At 51.6% G+C, this 15,066-nt stretch overlaps 1 protein-coding gene across 1 annotated transcript in view; it reads right to left on the bottom strand.

Moving 5' to 3' along the window:
• Nucleotides 1-15,066, bottom strand: part of LOC119463436 (protein big brother) — a 52,975-nt gene that overhangs the window by 24,717 nt on the left and 13,192 nt on the right. The gene's annotated exons all lie outside the window — the stretch shown is intronic.

The raw sequence follows: 15,066 nt of genomic DNA, 5'->3' as shown, positions 1-15,066 counted from the left end.
CCCTGCTGTAAAACGAGAAGTGCGGTACTTTTCCCCATCCACAACGACACCCAATGCACAAACACGTCCCTACAGCACTCCTTTGATTTGACTCTTCGTTATTTTCCGTCTCCCTGCGTTTCCTCGGCTCTCACAGTGGCAGATAGATCAGGCTATCAGGATCAGTGCAGCATAGAATTCCTTACAGCGCATGAATTGGAACAGTTAATATGGCGGAGTCCTAGAGGCCCTTTCTTGCACACTGCGGTTGTCCGCAGATGGAGATGCTATCGCATATCATGTGCATGAGGCACAGGAGCTATGTGATCAAATTTCAAGTTAACCTCCCGGCCTGTGTGTCTAATAATTCTAGAAAGATTTGCTTTCGTGCAACCAACTAATAACTTGTGAGAAAAAAAAATATTCTGAAATTTTGCATGACGGTAGTTTTGTTTTTAAATAATAATGAAAAAAAAATTGTTGCTAGAACTGTGGCTGTCATGTTTCTTTATTTATTTTTTACGAACGCAAGCACTCAACCATTTCCTCGTTGAAAATACCAAAGCATTTCAAGCGATCGGCAAATTGTGAACCGGTGAAGAAAAATTTATTGTTAGCCGTTGAATTGAATTCTGTGGTTTTACATGCCAAAACCACGTATTGTTAGCCGTGCAGAAGCAGCAACGAAATATACTCGTATTTATTACATCCACAGAAAAGCACTGTCGTTGATTTCCATGTCATTTTACCAGTGGGCATAATGGCTATAGGCCACACACAGCACATCCAATCCAATGAAAAACGAACAAAAACATGCAGTGTCCTTAATGGGGCCATGGCTTAAAGGTTTAATTTGGTCAGCCTTCACTGCTGCGCAGTGCTACGAAGTTCAATTGCTCGCTAATACTACTCAGTACTTAAAAATGTGCGCCACATTGGTAGACATAAAGATACCCTGTCAGAACAGAAGGTTTTCGCAAAAGAAATCTAATTAAAAGTAGCTTATGCTGTGCAGTACAAGATGTAGCACGACCGCTGCAACGTCGTGCCGAAATTCGCCCCGGCGCGTGACTCGAATGTGTCCCCGGCGAAATTCGGCGCCTTTCGCAGGCGCTACCGCCAGGCCCGCGTCATTCAGCCCGGAGAGAGGCGCACCGGGTCTCCAGAGCCCAGCGAAATTCCCCCACAGGGCGGAATGGCGGCGCCATTATGCGGCGCGCCTACGAAGCCCGGGAGGGAGGATGGGGAGCACGGTGGAGGTTCCGCATCCGTTGCCATGGGGACCGCGACCGCAGCTCCGGCCTCCGGCTTCCCCAGATCTCCCGGCGGCTCTCCAGCTTGGTTCAAGATGGCCGACACCGCAAGACAAAAGGCGATTGCGTGCGCCTAAATCCGCCGCTCGCCTTGGCGGAGGTGGGCGCTGGCGTCGCCCAGCCGCCGGGAGCGCCGGCGTCGCCGTCTCTCTCGGGCGAAGCGCGCTGCACCGGTCAGTTGCATTTCGACAGCTTTCGCGCCTCTCTCCAAGAATGCGCGCACTTACGGAGTGTATACGCAAGAAATGCTGCCAGATTTCAGTGGAGCGAGCCACCACTTCTCAAAGCGAAATTTCGTTATGATCAGAGACAATTTCAATAACAGTGTACACTTTTCTCACCATCGCTAACTTGCAGTAACTGTGTCTGCTTCAATTTCACGTTAAAGAGCGGTATGTTAGAATTATAAAAAAGAATGCAGTTCTAGAGTTATTATGAAAATATGGGATTCACACTGGAGGCCAATCACTGGCCCGGTGAGCTGTTTTCGTACGGCACTGTTTTCATCCCACCCCCCCCCCCCCCCCCGCCCATAATAGTTGTTTATGTGCTTCCTGCAACCTAACACAACGTACGCCTGATCTATTACATTATATTATAGGATATGCGTGACTGTAGCATATGACACATTAGATGCAGCATAGGTATGATGTGATCCTTACTATTTCGGCTGCACGGAAGTGCTTGCTCTCCTTATGTCTCTTTTTGGCCATATATGGCCTCAAGATACTTAAACAGAACATCTTGCGCGCCTAGTTGGTTCATTTATAGCGCGATACGGGAAGCAGACAACACAATGAGAAGGACATGAAAGCTTCTTTGTGTTCAGCAAGAAAGCTTTCATGTTCCTTCACTTTGTGTTCTCTGTTGCTGTTTCCCGTCTCGCTGAGTCCAAAGATATTCTCTTCCGCGCAAGGTTCCGCGGGTCATGTGGCGAAAGCTCGTAGAGCTTCATATATATATATATTCCCACACCGAGTCATGGAGCTTAGCTGTTCGTGCGAACCATGCAGCATACAAACTTTCCAGGGGTAGATCTGGTCATATCAGTCTTCATGTGCGCTAAAACTAAATTTCGGGCCACTTTTTTTTTTCTTTCCTGTTTGTAACACGTTCCTTGTTGCTCTCACAGGGAATAACACAAATCCCGTATTCTATCCCTAACAGTGCTTTCTTTTTTTCGAGATTTTCTTCGAAGTACACCTTCAACGCCTCATGTTGCAGGTATATTCATGACAGCGAAAACTCGATATGGCGGAATGAGAAAGCGTGTTCGAGATAAAGAATTAAACCTGCACAAAGATAGATTGAAGCTGATATTTAGTGTTCTCGTCGAATAATATCACTCAGTTTAAGTGACAATTTCACACGGACGGTCCGACTCCGAGCCTCGCAGTTTGTCTTTGTTCTCGTCGTCTTGCGGCACAAATGATCGCTACAGCTCAGCTTCACCACAACTTGCACCGTTTCGCAAACGCAACGCGGCACCTGTTTGGGGAACGCGCTCGCCGCAACACTGACACGGGAAACCCGCGTCGTCGGACCGGCAAAGCCGAGCCTGCAGCAGGTGAACAAAGGGGGCCGCCGGCGCGGACCGCGGGAGGCTCGCGGCCACAGGGCGTACGTAACCCGATCGGCGGCGCCGCAGCTCGTGTCAGCTGCACCGAACGAGCCCTCGCGAGCGACCGCCGCGTAACCCGTGCCTGTCAGCGACAGAACGGCCGAGACGCGCGTGGCCTGGACGCGCGCAGTGCGCGTTCGTATATGTGTACGCGTCCTCCCCCGCTGCTGAAGCGCGATGCCGCCGACTCCTTGGGCGCGGGCGGCAATTTTGCCGGCAGGAAGCAATTAGCAGAGTCCAACCAGCCGAGAATGAGGGCCGCCGCGGACGGAAGCGGCTACTCTCTTAGCGGCGCCAAATGGAGCCTCGTTCCTTAAGCGGTCATGCGCGCGTATCAAGTCTGCCCCGGCGCGAAGGACGTGGACGGCCGAGCGTGGTGCGTAATGCCGCCACGCGCCCCGGGCACGGCGTCTTTCTGCGCGAGCTCCGCTGCCAGGATCATTTTCTACTCTCGGCTCGGACGCATCGCCGCATGCGCGCCCAGCCTAACGAGCGCTGGCGGCCCTGCTCTGGTCGCCACGAACCGCGACAAAACAGGTATATACGTGCACGGAACAGCGCGCCCATGTTGCGGGAACGCGAGCGCGAGCACAAACAAGCCGAATGTTTAGATCGGGCTGGAGGGACAGCGCAGGGGGCAACAAAAAATGAGAGTATACCTCACTGTTGCCGTGCGCGCTATAGAGTAAAGCTTATGCGCATCTCGTGTACCATATGGTGCAAAACAAGGCACCGTCACTGCTTGCGGAAAGTAGCCGCAAGCCTTTTTTTTTTTTTTGAAAAAGAAATAAAAAATTAAGTTGCAGTTGGGTATCATGAATAAAGCATATGCCACTTCATGTTCGTCATTCGTACTTCTTTCTGTGGGGAGAGCATTCTGCGCGCAAGCCAGACCTCTCGAGAAAACGCTTTGAGGCGCAAGACAGAAGGAGGGCGGCAGGCGTAAGCAGGGAGAAACAAAACGCAGCTATTCGAAAGGAGCCCGTAATGAGGGGGGCAGCGTTGCCCGGCAGTTGTTCTGACGACTGGCCCATCTCGAGCTTCTCAAGACTCGACCGCCTCACACAGTCCCTTTGTGCGGACCATGAGGCATCGCTTGCAGAAAGTAAGGTCTATCGCTTGAACAGGAACTGAGCCGCGAATGCACGGCTCATAAAGGTCAGAGCCGTGTGGAGATAAGAGACGGTGCGGCGAGCGACGAGCGCGGTTGTTGGCAAAAGAAAAGTGCGCCCCCCCCCCCCCCCCCCCCCCCCGCTTCCTCCGGCGCTGGCTTCCCGCTTCCTCGCTTGCGCGCGGGAGAGATAAGAGCCGTGCGGCCGAGCGACGAGCGCGGTTGTTGGCACAGTAGAAGTGCCCCCCCCCCCCCCCCCCCCCGCTCCCTCCGGCTCTGGCTTCCCGCTTCGTTGCTTGCGTGTGGGGGATTGAGTGCGTGCGTCCCAGCACGCTTGCGCTCGGGCATACGGCGCGCGGTGAAGATTTTATCTATACGGAACCTCACGGCGACGGCGACGCCGACGGCAGAAATCCGGTTGAAGTGTCCATATAATTGCTATCGCAATAAAATGGAATGCGAAGAAACAACGGGCAGAGGGGAGACAAGCACAATCGTCTTCACTCTTCGAGCCGGCAGCCAGCAATTTCGACTTGGAGAGCCGCTGGCTTGAGAACATTGGAGAAAGCGTTTTGGAAAACAAACGACAAAGTGCGATTGATGACTGAGGAACGTGAATGCGGCTGGGCCTCGTTTAGCTCTGAGGTGTGGACGCTGGGCAGTTCAGATGAGGCCGAACCATGATAAAGGTGCAAATTGAGGCATTAGCGGTTCACGGCAGTAAGAGATATTGCAGATATAAGTGACGCACCGACGAATCTGAATGTGGCCATATAGTATACCGATCTTGGTAAGGTATCGCTACGCGGCCGCTCTTTCGCTATCACGAATCTGTCCACTGATGCTGCATTTCCCTATTGATACAAAACATACATAATCCCAGCGGAGGCAGGTGCTGCCAACTTAACGCTCTTCACATTACATTTTTACGTGAAATGACACCATGAGATAGATCAGGGCAACGACGAGGACGCACGACACAGACGCAGATGCCGTTTCCGCATAGATTGTTTTCTATCGCGTTCGGGAAGTGCCGAAGCCACGTTCACACGGCGGCCGCCGGCGGAAGAGCGCCAGGCGCATTTCCGGCGTGTCGCGATTTCGGCCGCCGGGTCCGAATCGCGCTACCACGAGCGACGACGACGCTTCCTGTTGTGTCTCGGGCTCCGAAGCGCGGCATTCTCTCACGCTGGCGCGCGTGGGACGGCGCACTGTCGCAGCGCGGCCATTTCGCGCTCCTCTGCACAGGGCGCCGCTCGTGGCGGATCTAATTGGCGGGACGGGCGCGCACTTTTCTGTCTGCCAGGGCGTTCATCCGCGCCTGCCGCTGGGACGCCGCGCGCGCGCCCGGCACCCTTTGGAACACTGCGCCGTTTTCCAAAAGGCTCGGCGGCAACAGGCAGCAGCGGAAGGACACAGCGCATCCTGCGTAGCCTGGCGAGATGTGACGTATACCTGGCGAAACGCGGGCGATGTGTGCAGCCGATCGGCATCTGGCGGCCTTGACCGGAAGCGTCCCACAAACATCTGTGCCATAGAAGCAACGAAGGGTGCACTGAAGACACTATCGCGTATACAACGGCGCACGCTTCGTTACAACCGTCGCTGCGGGGAAATGGGCCGTATTTGTGACACGAAATGAGCGACCGTACACGAATGTCGCACTCTCTCGCGTGAGAACCAGGCGGCGAGCAAAGTGGCTCGTTGATGGCAATCGCAAAACAGTTGAACTCGTTGTTGCGAACATCCTCGAGAACAGACGGCGGCGCAAAGTGTATCTCGATCGCGCCGCTTCTGGTCAGCGGGTATCCCAGTGAGGGGTGGGAGGGCGCACCCTGCCTGCGAGCCTCAACCGTGCAAAATCCTTTGTGCTGTTGCACCTCGCCGCTCGATCTCTTTTCCGACGAGTCGGCGGCGCTGCAGCCGTGTATTGCCAGGTCAAATTATAGATCGTCCCTGTCCTTTCGTGCCCCTGTAGGAAACGCTGTCAATCAGCTTCTCTGAATGAAGTTGGCTAGTCGCATACGCTGCGAACACCGTCATTACCTTCGACGTTTGGCGACGCTGCGCAAATAACAACCAAGCAGAGATTGCGCATGATGGTGTTCTGCGCGGCGCTTCTCGCGATGAATTGCCTGCCGCACCTGCCTGACGCGCACGGCAAAGTGCCGAAGGGCAATAACGCGAAGCCAACGCGTGTTTGCGAGTCGAACGAACAGAGCCCAGTGCGTACAGCTCGGCGAAGGCAATTTCGAATTAAGCATGTCTGGCATTCCAATTTTAAAGGACTAACGTCTATATCCATGATGTCGGTGTTTCTTTTGAGCATGTTTAATTTCTGTAAAAATATTCCGTGTTCGCCGTTGACAGCTTTAGATATGACATCACGTATGATGACAGGTTGATATCATTACGCGATTTTTCTTCCCTTGTATTCAGTTGCCCGACATAAAGCGCAGAATTAAAATTGAAAAAAGAAAGTATGCTCCTGTTGAACACGAGAGAGTGGAACATTTGCGCCGTCTATTGTCTGGTGATGAAGAAAGAAGGGGGGGGGGGGGGGGGGACGCCCAGTATAAACCTTTCTTTAAGCTTGCTCAAGCGAGTTTGCCGTTGACTGCTTGACTAGCTTTGTGTAAACCTTGCGAAGAGTAAATATATTTATCTTCCGCGGCGGTGTTAGCACACCAACGACTGCGGGTCCCAGTTCGTGGCCTTTCTTTTGAGGTCGCTGAGCATTTACGAGCACTTCGTGAGCTCAGTCGGTTGCCTTTACTGCGCCTTCCCTGAAGGGGCAAAGAACGTTAATTCATGCGGCTCGCTCTTTCTACTTGCTTACTGCGGTGTTTTTTTGGCGGCATCAACGTGTGCCAGGCACCTGTCTTCCGTCTCACCTGTTGAAGCGAGTATGTAGCAGACAGCGCAGTTGTACGCTATAGCTCTGTTCGGTTCGGTATCGCAGCTCGGTTGTGTCTGTTCAAAGCAGTCACAACCGAGCTGCGATAAATGTTACAAATTCACTCGGTTCACTGAAGAGACTTTCATGCAGCTGAAACTGCCTTATACCCCTGACACACGGGCACTCTTAAGTCCTTTAGGTAAGGGGACATCTACCGGAAAGGCGTTCAAGCGCAGTGACAAGCGACAATGGAGTATCTACCTCCCGGCAAAGTTCCTTAGCGGGAAAGAAGATCGGGCATCTACTTTTCGAACGGAAAGGTGTACTCTCGCATACAGCGTGCACAACTCACCAATAGAAGAACACCTGTTACATAACTAAGGTGCCCCGTAAGTATTTGTTTTTCCTTAGAAAATGTTTTAAATTTTAGCGGCAATGCGATTTGTCGAAAAGGGGAGATTTACTCTAGCTATGCTCTCAAACGCCCGCACCACGTGGTTAGCGCCGCCATGTTGAATTCCAAATATGCGCATTATAAGCCATGAAAAATGGGAAAAAATGTTTTTAGGTTCTACAATCACTAAATGTAATCTACATGCGCAGCTTCTTGTAAATGTTTTCTCTCTGGCTGCTCTAACAAGCAGCTTTTTTTTTTTGTTCTTTTTTTTTTAAACGTTGATTTGAGGAACCACCTAAAGAAGTTAGTGCGCTGCCGTGTGTCATCGGCGCAACTCCTTTCTGCAAAGGCTCCTTCGAAGTAACAAAAGGCGTTTCCTGCGAAGGACTTTACTTTTGCCCGTGTGTCCGGGGTATCACGCCGCTTTGTATTTACAACAGTGCCATTTTGCGCGCAGAATATATAACCTGTATGTGTGTTGTTCGCATGAAACGCACGGCGTACAAGTTTTGTAGTAAGCGTTCAAGGGTGGTTATACTGGCATTGCATGAATCCAAAATGTGCTTCTGGCTCGGCAGCTACACTGTCGGCATTTTTTCTGCATTAGCTGCGCTGATTTCGAACATATATATAGTTTTGAGCTATCAACACTCTGCGGTCATGCTTTTAGCGTCAAATGTGGCGATGCTTAGCGTAATGAGAAACTTTTTTGTTAATGGAGAATTCCTTTTTAGGTTGCTGCTCTTGGTAGCCGCGGTTATGCAAAGGAGATTTAGCTTTCTTGGAATGTCGAAATATAAAGGTTACCATCACAGAAAGACGACAGAAGAAAGACAGAAATGGTTGGCTGTCACTTCTTTCCCCGACGTAGTGGTAATCTGATAAGTATCACAGATAACGATATGGTAAATCGTGCAGTTAACTAAACAAGACAAAAATAGTGTATGACGTGTCAGTACTTATATCAACTTCCGCTTGATACGAGTTCTTGCTGTGGCTTGCGGTGTAACAAAGATGTTCGAATAATGATATTTATTGAGAAATGAACAGGCTTGAATGTATATATAATCGAGCACAATGAAATTTAATAAAACAAGAACAAGCTTTTATGTCGAATCGCGCACTGAATATTTCTTTATGCTTAAATGTGGAAAAAAGAGGGGGGGGGGGGGAACAGGGATAGTAAATGCGAGAAAGAAAATGACTTCTTTCGATACAAATCCGTTGATTAGACCACTTGTAAATAAGCAGAATGCGAATAGCCTCAACAATAATCGGTTGGCTTATACGTCAGACACTTGAAGCGGCCTGTAATGCACTGTAATGGGTGGTGTATTGTGCGGCGGAAAGCTTCTAATATTTGCAGGGTGTCCAAATATTCGGCTAAAATCGAACATTCTAAGATGTCAAATACAACCGCTCCATGGCAAGTCGTATACTTCAAATCGAAGTACTAGTTATGGTCCGGTTAGTACTAGTTATGGTCAGGCAGCTAGCAGCAGTTTGCACGCTCACTTGCAAGAAAGTTACCGTAACCTGGTAGCAGGTGTCGGTTGCTCACGAGACTAAATTTGCCGAGCTTAGATTAACAGTGGGGCCATATGCCATCATAAGTCCTATAACATTATGCGGAGGGACCTGTAGGGAGCCAGAAACCGAGGGTCGCCCAATGCATACACGCACTGCGGCGCAGCGACCCACCGCACTTAGAGCAGAAATTTAAACACCGACCAGGTGGCTGGAGTAAAGTGCCCGTGAATAGAGAGCGCAAACTCGTCCATGTTTTCCGTGGCGTGAGCGGGCCCCAATACCAACAACACTTCTGCACGATTGCCGAAGTCTGCAAGGTGAACTCACGGACAAGCTCCGCTGATCTCTTTGGTCCACAAGGCTGTACAATAGCTGTTTGGCGAAGGACTCCATATTGCCGCTCGCTGACGGCGTATGCAAAAGGAAGCCGTGCGTCGGGGATAGATAGGAGGGGAGGGGGGACGCCTGGTGTCGTCCATGTGTACACCGCTTTGTCAAACAGTGATTAGGAATTGACGCGTGCGCACAAAGACTACCGAGAGAGAGACGCGAAAAAGGATCCCGCTTGAGGACCTAAGTGTTTGCGGTCTAGGGGATTTGGCCGGCAACTTGGAAGAGCGGAGGCGAAGGTGTGCCCGCGGCGCAACCGCACCCTCTGCGGCTCGAACAGAAAATGCAGGCTCCTTTTTTTAGTCGAAATTACAGCTCTTGAAACAGTCGCACAGGTCGGCGCGCGCAGAGTGAAGCAGCAGTTCGAACCGCCAGAACCGCAAACGGCACTCGTATACGACTGGCCCACAGAGCCACGTAGATGGACGACGGTCTAACGGTGGATAATTTTGGGGTAGACGAGTGCCTAATGACCGGGGCATTCATCAGCAAGGGGAGGGCAACACCATCACCGGCGGCCGCTGCCCCTCCGGGGGAGTGCGCCGGTTCTGACCTGCTCGTCGGGGCGGCAAGTTGTGCGAACAAACACCATTTCGCACCGCTTTACCGGCGAAGCACAGCCAGCGACACCATGTAGCGCGAGACGCAGACATCGTGGTTACTCCGGTTTTCTTTTGAAAACGTGCAGGATATGCGCCGTACGTGCGTCTTGTTACTGCCAGCCATCATTGATCAGTCTCGATTAGGCGTTCAAATTTAACGTGGAGCTCAGTCTTCCTCCTTTTAGTAGACGGCCCCTGCTGAGTCGCTGCCCGCGGCGCGTGTTGCCTCCACGCTATGGCACTGCTGGGCGACATGTTCAGGAAGCGCGTTTCATGCAGTTTCCCAAAATTGACCACACTGCTATTTATCGACAACTTAGCACTGTTCTGCACAGTATCTAGGTGTTATCCTACCTAATATTCTTATTAGTGACATCAAACAGGTCGCGTTAACCTCGAACAGGTGCAACGCTCAAACTCGGAACCACGCGCGTTTCGCAGGGATGCCTGCGATGGCGCAAAGAACTACGGGCGTCCCGGAGCCCTTTCCTTTTTTTTTTTTTTTTTCTTCTTTTCTTTAACTCCGTGCAGGCTACGCGTGCTGTGGGAGAGTTTCCCGCACTCTTGCGCACGGGCGACCACGGGTGCGGGCGAGTGCTTGCAGTGTTTACGCGCCGTACGTGGGTGCGCTGCATCGCTGGCGAACTCGCGCAGTTTATCTGCTCACGGCACGAGGCAGCGGAATGCACGGAGGAGGTGCCGACAGTGCGGCCGCAAAAGTATAGTAAGCCACCGCGGCTCCTTTTGCCTCGCGGAGGCGACCATGGAATGCTGTGGCGGCCGGCGTGGGGGAAACAAGCGCGAGTCCAGTTGGGAGCGGCCGCACCTGCAATTAAAACGGACGGAGCAAGCCGGGTGGGGCTGACGCGTGGGGCGGGGGCGGACGGGGGTCAGGCTGGCGCGTGGCCGCCGCCAGGCGCCGCGGCTCCTCGCGCGCGCGCCGCACATAACCGATCTGTTGGCCACAGAGCGGGTCGGTAAAGGCCTTCCCCGTAACCGTGAGTTCCCCGTTCAGAGAACTCTAGGAGGAGAGAATGCGCCGCCGCCGGCGGCGGCAGAAAACCACAACGGAACAGAACCGACTTCTAACGTGTACGAAGTTTCTCAACAGTCTTTCAGAGAGCCGTTCAGGTGGCTGCACACGGCGCGCGTGTATTCTTGCCAGTATGCGAGGAAACTTAGACTTTGCTACCCATATTACAGCATCATAAACTTTATATTATGCCGATGTCTACACGCTCGGCTAAATGCCCGTGGACGCCGAAGCGCCGGTACATTCGCTAAAATATCTATTAGTTCCACTGGACTGCGCTAAGCTTGAAAAGATTAGCTGCAAGACATGCTTATAAGCATAAGTCTTGCAGCTGTACAGTATTAATGTGATGGTTAACCTAATGGCGCCAAGTGGGAGTCGTGTTCCTCGAGAACTATATAAGCACCTTAGTGACAGACACAGATCTCGTCACGTGCCAGACCTCTCTGCGCACGACTACGAAGCAGCGTACGAATATGCCGCCATCGTATGCACTTAGGGGAGACGTCTTAGTGTTTAAACCTTTATTTGCGGTCGCGAAGGGAGGTTCCGCGGACAGGATGCGCCCAAATGGAATGGAGGCTTCCGCTCAACAGCCTCGCGGTGGTTGAGGTGCACGCAAGCACTCGCGGTGGTCTGTGCACGCAGCTCGCTGGCTGTCGGCAAACACGCAGCTCCGCTGGCCGGCCTCTCCGCGACCCGAGTGCCGTCGTCGGCTCTGCGGTCGGCGCACGAGAAACACCTCCGCGAGGCGACGTGCGCGGCACCACTGGCGTGTGCGCGCAGCTTTTTTCTGGCGGCGCGCATTAGACGAGCCAGCGTAGCGTGACCGTGCAGTGAGCCGGTGTACTTCCTCATGGCTGTTTTACACCGACACGGACGGCTTGGCAGCTGCTAGCGCCGGCCTGTGTACACAAGCGCGCGCCGGCGCACTTGCTCGGCGGCGGAGCACGCGTGCGCGCCCGGGAGGCGATTGCCGTCATCGGGCGCCTGATGACTGTGTTGGTGCGCGCGCCCACGGCGGCGCCCAGGAGCGGCCGCGCGAGCCGATAGCGATCGCTTATGGCAGCTATACGTTCGATTGAGAGGTTGCTCATACGGAAGCGCGATTGCTACAGTTCGATGACTGTGGTCCTCGCGGGCTGTTCCACGTCCAGCCATTCACCCCTGCGGCGACGGAATGGATCGCCGGACTCCAGCGCTGCTATATCCGGCCTAGCGTTCCGGTCGTAGACACGCTGTGTCGGATTGCTGCGCCGTGCCGAGCAGCTGCTTGCTTAATTGACTGCGCTGACCGTTTGGTGAAGTGCGACCCGCGGGCACCTGATGCTGCGTAGGCCGACATCCTCGGCTGCCCACAGCGCACCGAGGCCAACGCACAACAGCTGATATGACTCGATTCGTCCTCAAGTCACGCCAGTCCCCACCTTTAAGCCGTGGTGATGAGAGTTGGTCGAACAACGCGCACCATTCGTTCAGCAACGTTTAGTGCACCCAATGCACCCTTGATGAATACGGCTTCGATCAAAGCATTTGCGACGAAGTTTACACTCTCTCTGAAATATAATTGTGACGTGCTATCGCGCACAGATATGAGCGCGATAGTAACGCATCCTTCGGAGTTGTCGAAAGACATGTATATACGGTGCTAGCAGAGTGAGCTAATTAGAAATGCGTAATCCTAGAGCTTTGGCCGAGGTATGTGTGCTACAGTTACAGTGGAACCTGGACGAACGCTGAAAATTGTGATGTCAGTGGAGCGCACGACAAAGCGAATTTAGGAAAACGCGTGGAGGTTATAACTAAACGGAATTCTGAATGGCTACTCAGCGCAGGAGAATACCGAAGGTGCACCGTAGGCAAGGACATGACAGATTAGTCATTTTCGGGAAAGCTGCTTTTACTCGAAATGCAACATCATATACCAAGAGGTGTCATTAAGAACTTCACCTCCACCCCCCCTTCCATACACAAAAAGTGTTCCGGGAAATAAAAAGGGAAAAAGTGTTTCGGGAAGTAACCACCACTCATTGTGACGCTAGTTGTTATATTTCCCTTCCTTTGCCTACATTATGACGGTATACATGCTGCAGCATATTTGCGAGTTAGGAAAGTTGGTGGATGTCCATCCTGAAGCATATACAGCTCAAGATAGACGAGCACAGAAGGAAGGGAACGAAAAAGTTATGTTTTTCTTCAACCATGTTGAGCTCCTAGTGCGTCACTATGAAGGTGCATGCAAATTTAACCCCCACCTACATTTATTACACATGTATAACGTTCTTTATTTTTTTTTAAGAGAAGCTAATTTCACATGCGCATTTCTAAATTGGCCTCGGGGTCTTGTGGCTTTATACGGCATCGCAACTTGCCTATTGAACCCCCACTGTTACTATTCTCGTGCTTGAGAGGAACAAAGGGCATTCGTGACCTCTGCACACCGATAGTGCCAGTCCTACTCCAGCTTCACTCTCTGACCTGGCGGTGTTCACGCCGCGGCGCGCATGCACTTGCACTCTCGGCGCACGCATTGAAACGTGCCACACACCGGGATATGGATAAGATAGCTGGACCTCGCGAAAATACTTGACCGCAATGTTGACAACTGCCTATCTGCGGTTCAGGGAAACACTGTCTGTTTACTCGGCCATGGTTGCGCGACGCCCTGTCGGCGGCGCTGCTGCACTCGTGAGTCGAGCAGCTGTCGGTGACAGCTAAAGCCCTTCGATCGACGCGCCTTCGTTCTGGTCGGCGGAAAACGTTATGGGGGGACTTATGGAGACGGCGCTAGGCGGATCTAGGGCGCAAGTAAGTGCACCTAGTGTAAAGGCATGGGCTATGTGCAGCGCGCAACTCCTCACGCCGACGTAGCATTGAAAACCTCGAAGGAATCATTCACTTTATTACGCATACGACGTCAGATGACATTCAGTTCTATGAACACGGGCTTTTCCTGCTTTATTATTATTTTTTTAAAGAATTCAATAGGGTAACCAGGAGGGGGTCAAATCGAGTGTGTGCTTTTCTGCTCGAGGCATGTGGCAGAAAGAGAGCGAGGAAACACGGAAAGGCAAGGAGGCTAACAAGACAGACGTCCGGTTGGCTATCGTGCACTGTGGAATTGTGATGGGGTTTAGACAAGAAACACTGCACGGAAGTTGAACAGCGCATGTAGTGAGATTCTATACTGCCGAGTCAATCCGCCTAAATCTTTGAGGAAGAAAAAAAAAAGCAGAAGGAAATAGTGCTTACGGGGGGAGGGACCACGAGTGCAATATCTGATTGTCAGACAGACATTCAGTTTTGCACCGTGTGGCATACGACAGGAACAGGCGACGTATTACTCTGCGGACAGACACGAACGAGCTTCGTTCATGCCTCGAGACACTGGAATGCACCTCGGAAGAAAAATTGGTAAATCTCATTAAGATCATTCATTAAACGTTTATACTTTGCAATTAGCAGAAGCGATGACAACATCAGTAGCCAGAGTTGTTTGTTAATAACCGAAGGATTTTCTTGAGAACTTAAGGGGAATGCATAAGTGCAGTACAGTTCGTTTTGTTTGTAACATTTTACATAAGTGAGGTACGTATACGTATGTGGACATTCAACCAGACAATGTTTACGCAAAAGTTTCTGACTCGTGCGTGGATTTGTGCGCGAAACAAGACGCGAGATACGGAGACTGAGTGGAGCACACGCAGTTAAATGAGCTTCTCATTACTTTGCAAATATTTATAATACAAAGGACCAAAAAGGCAGAAGAAGGGAGATCAACCTTTCCTCTGCCTTTTTTTTTTTTTTTGTATTTATTGGATAATGCATCGTCGAATCTCTTCTAGAGTCGAAGCCAGCTTATGGGTGGAATTCAATGAATGAATGAATGAAGGAAGGAAAGAAGGAAGGAAGGAAGGAAGGAAGGAAGGAAGGAAGGAAGGAAGGAAGGAAGGAAGGAAGGAGAGAGAACTCACGCCCTAGCGTAAGCAATGGTAAAATATGATTATTAGACTTGAACTCAACTATAGTCAACAACAGACTTGTAAACAGTAAATCCATGCAATAAGGCTTTGTCATTTGCGCATTGTGCCCTATCAGGCGTTGAGGCGCGTGAATTCGATCACAAATACATGCATGCACAGAGCAATCTTTGAGCACCGCTATGCGGAAACACATGTGACGGTCCCCAAG

Source organism: Dermacentor silvarum, chromosome 1 (genome assembly GCF_013339745.2).
Source record: "Dermacentor silvarum isolate Dsil-2018 chromosome 1, BIME_Dsil_1.4, whole genome shotgun sequence".
In the NCBI taxonomy this organism is placed as follows: domain Eukaryota; kingdom Metazoa; phylum Arthropoda; class Arachnida; order Ixodida; family Ixodidae; genus Dermacentor; species Dermacentor silvarum.
This window is presented reverse-complemented; position numbering and strand designations above follow the sequence as displayed.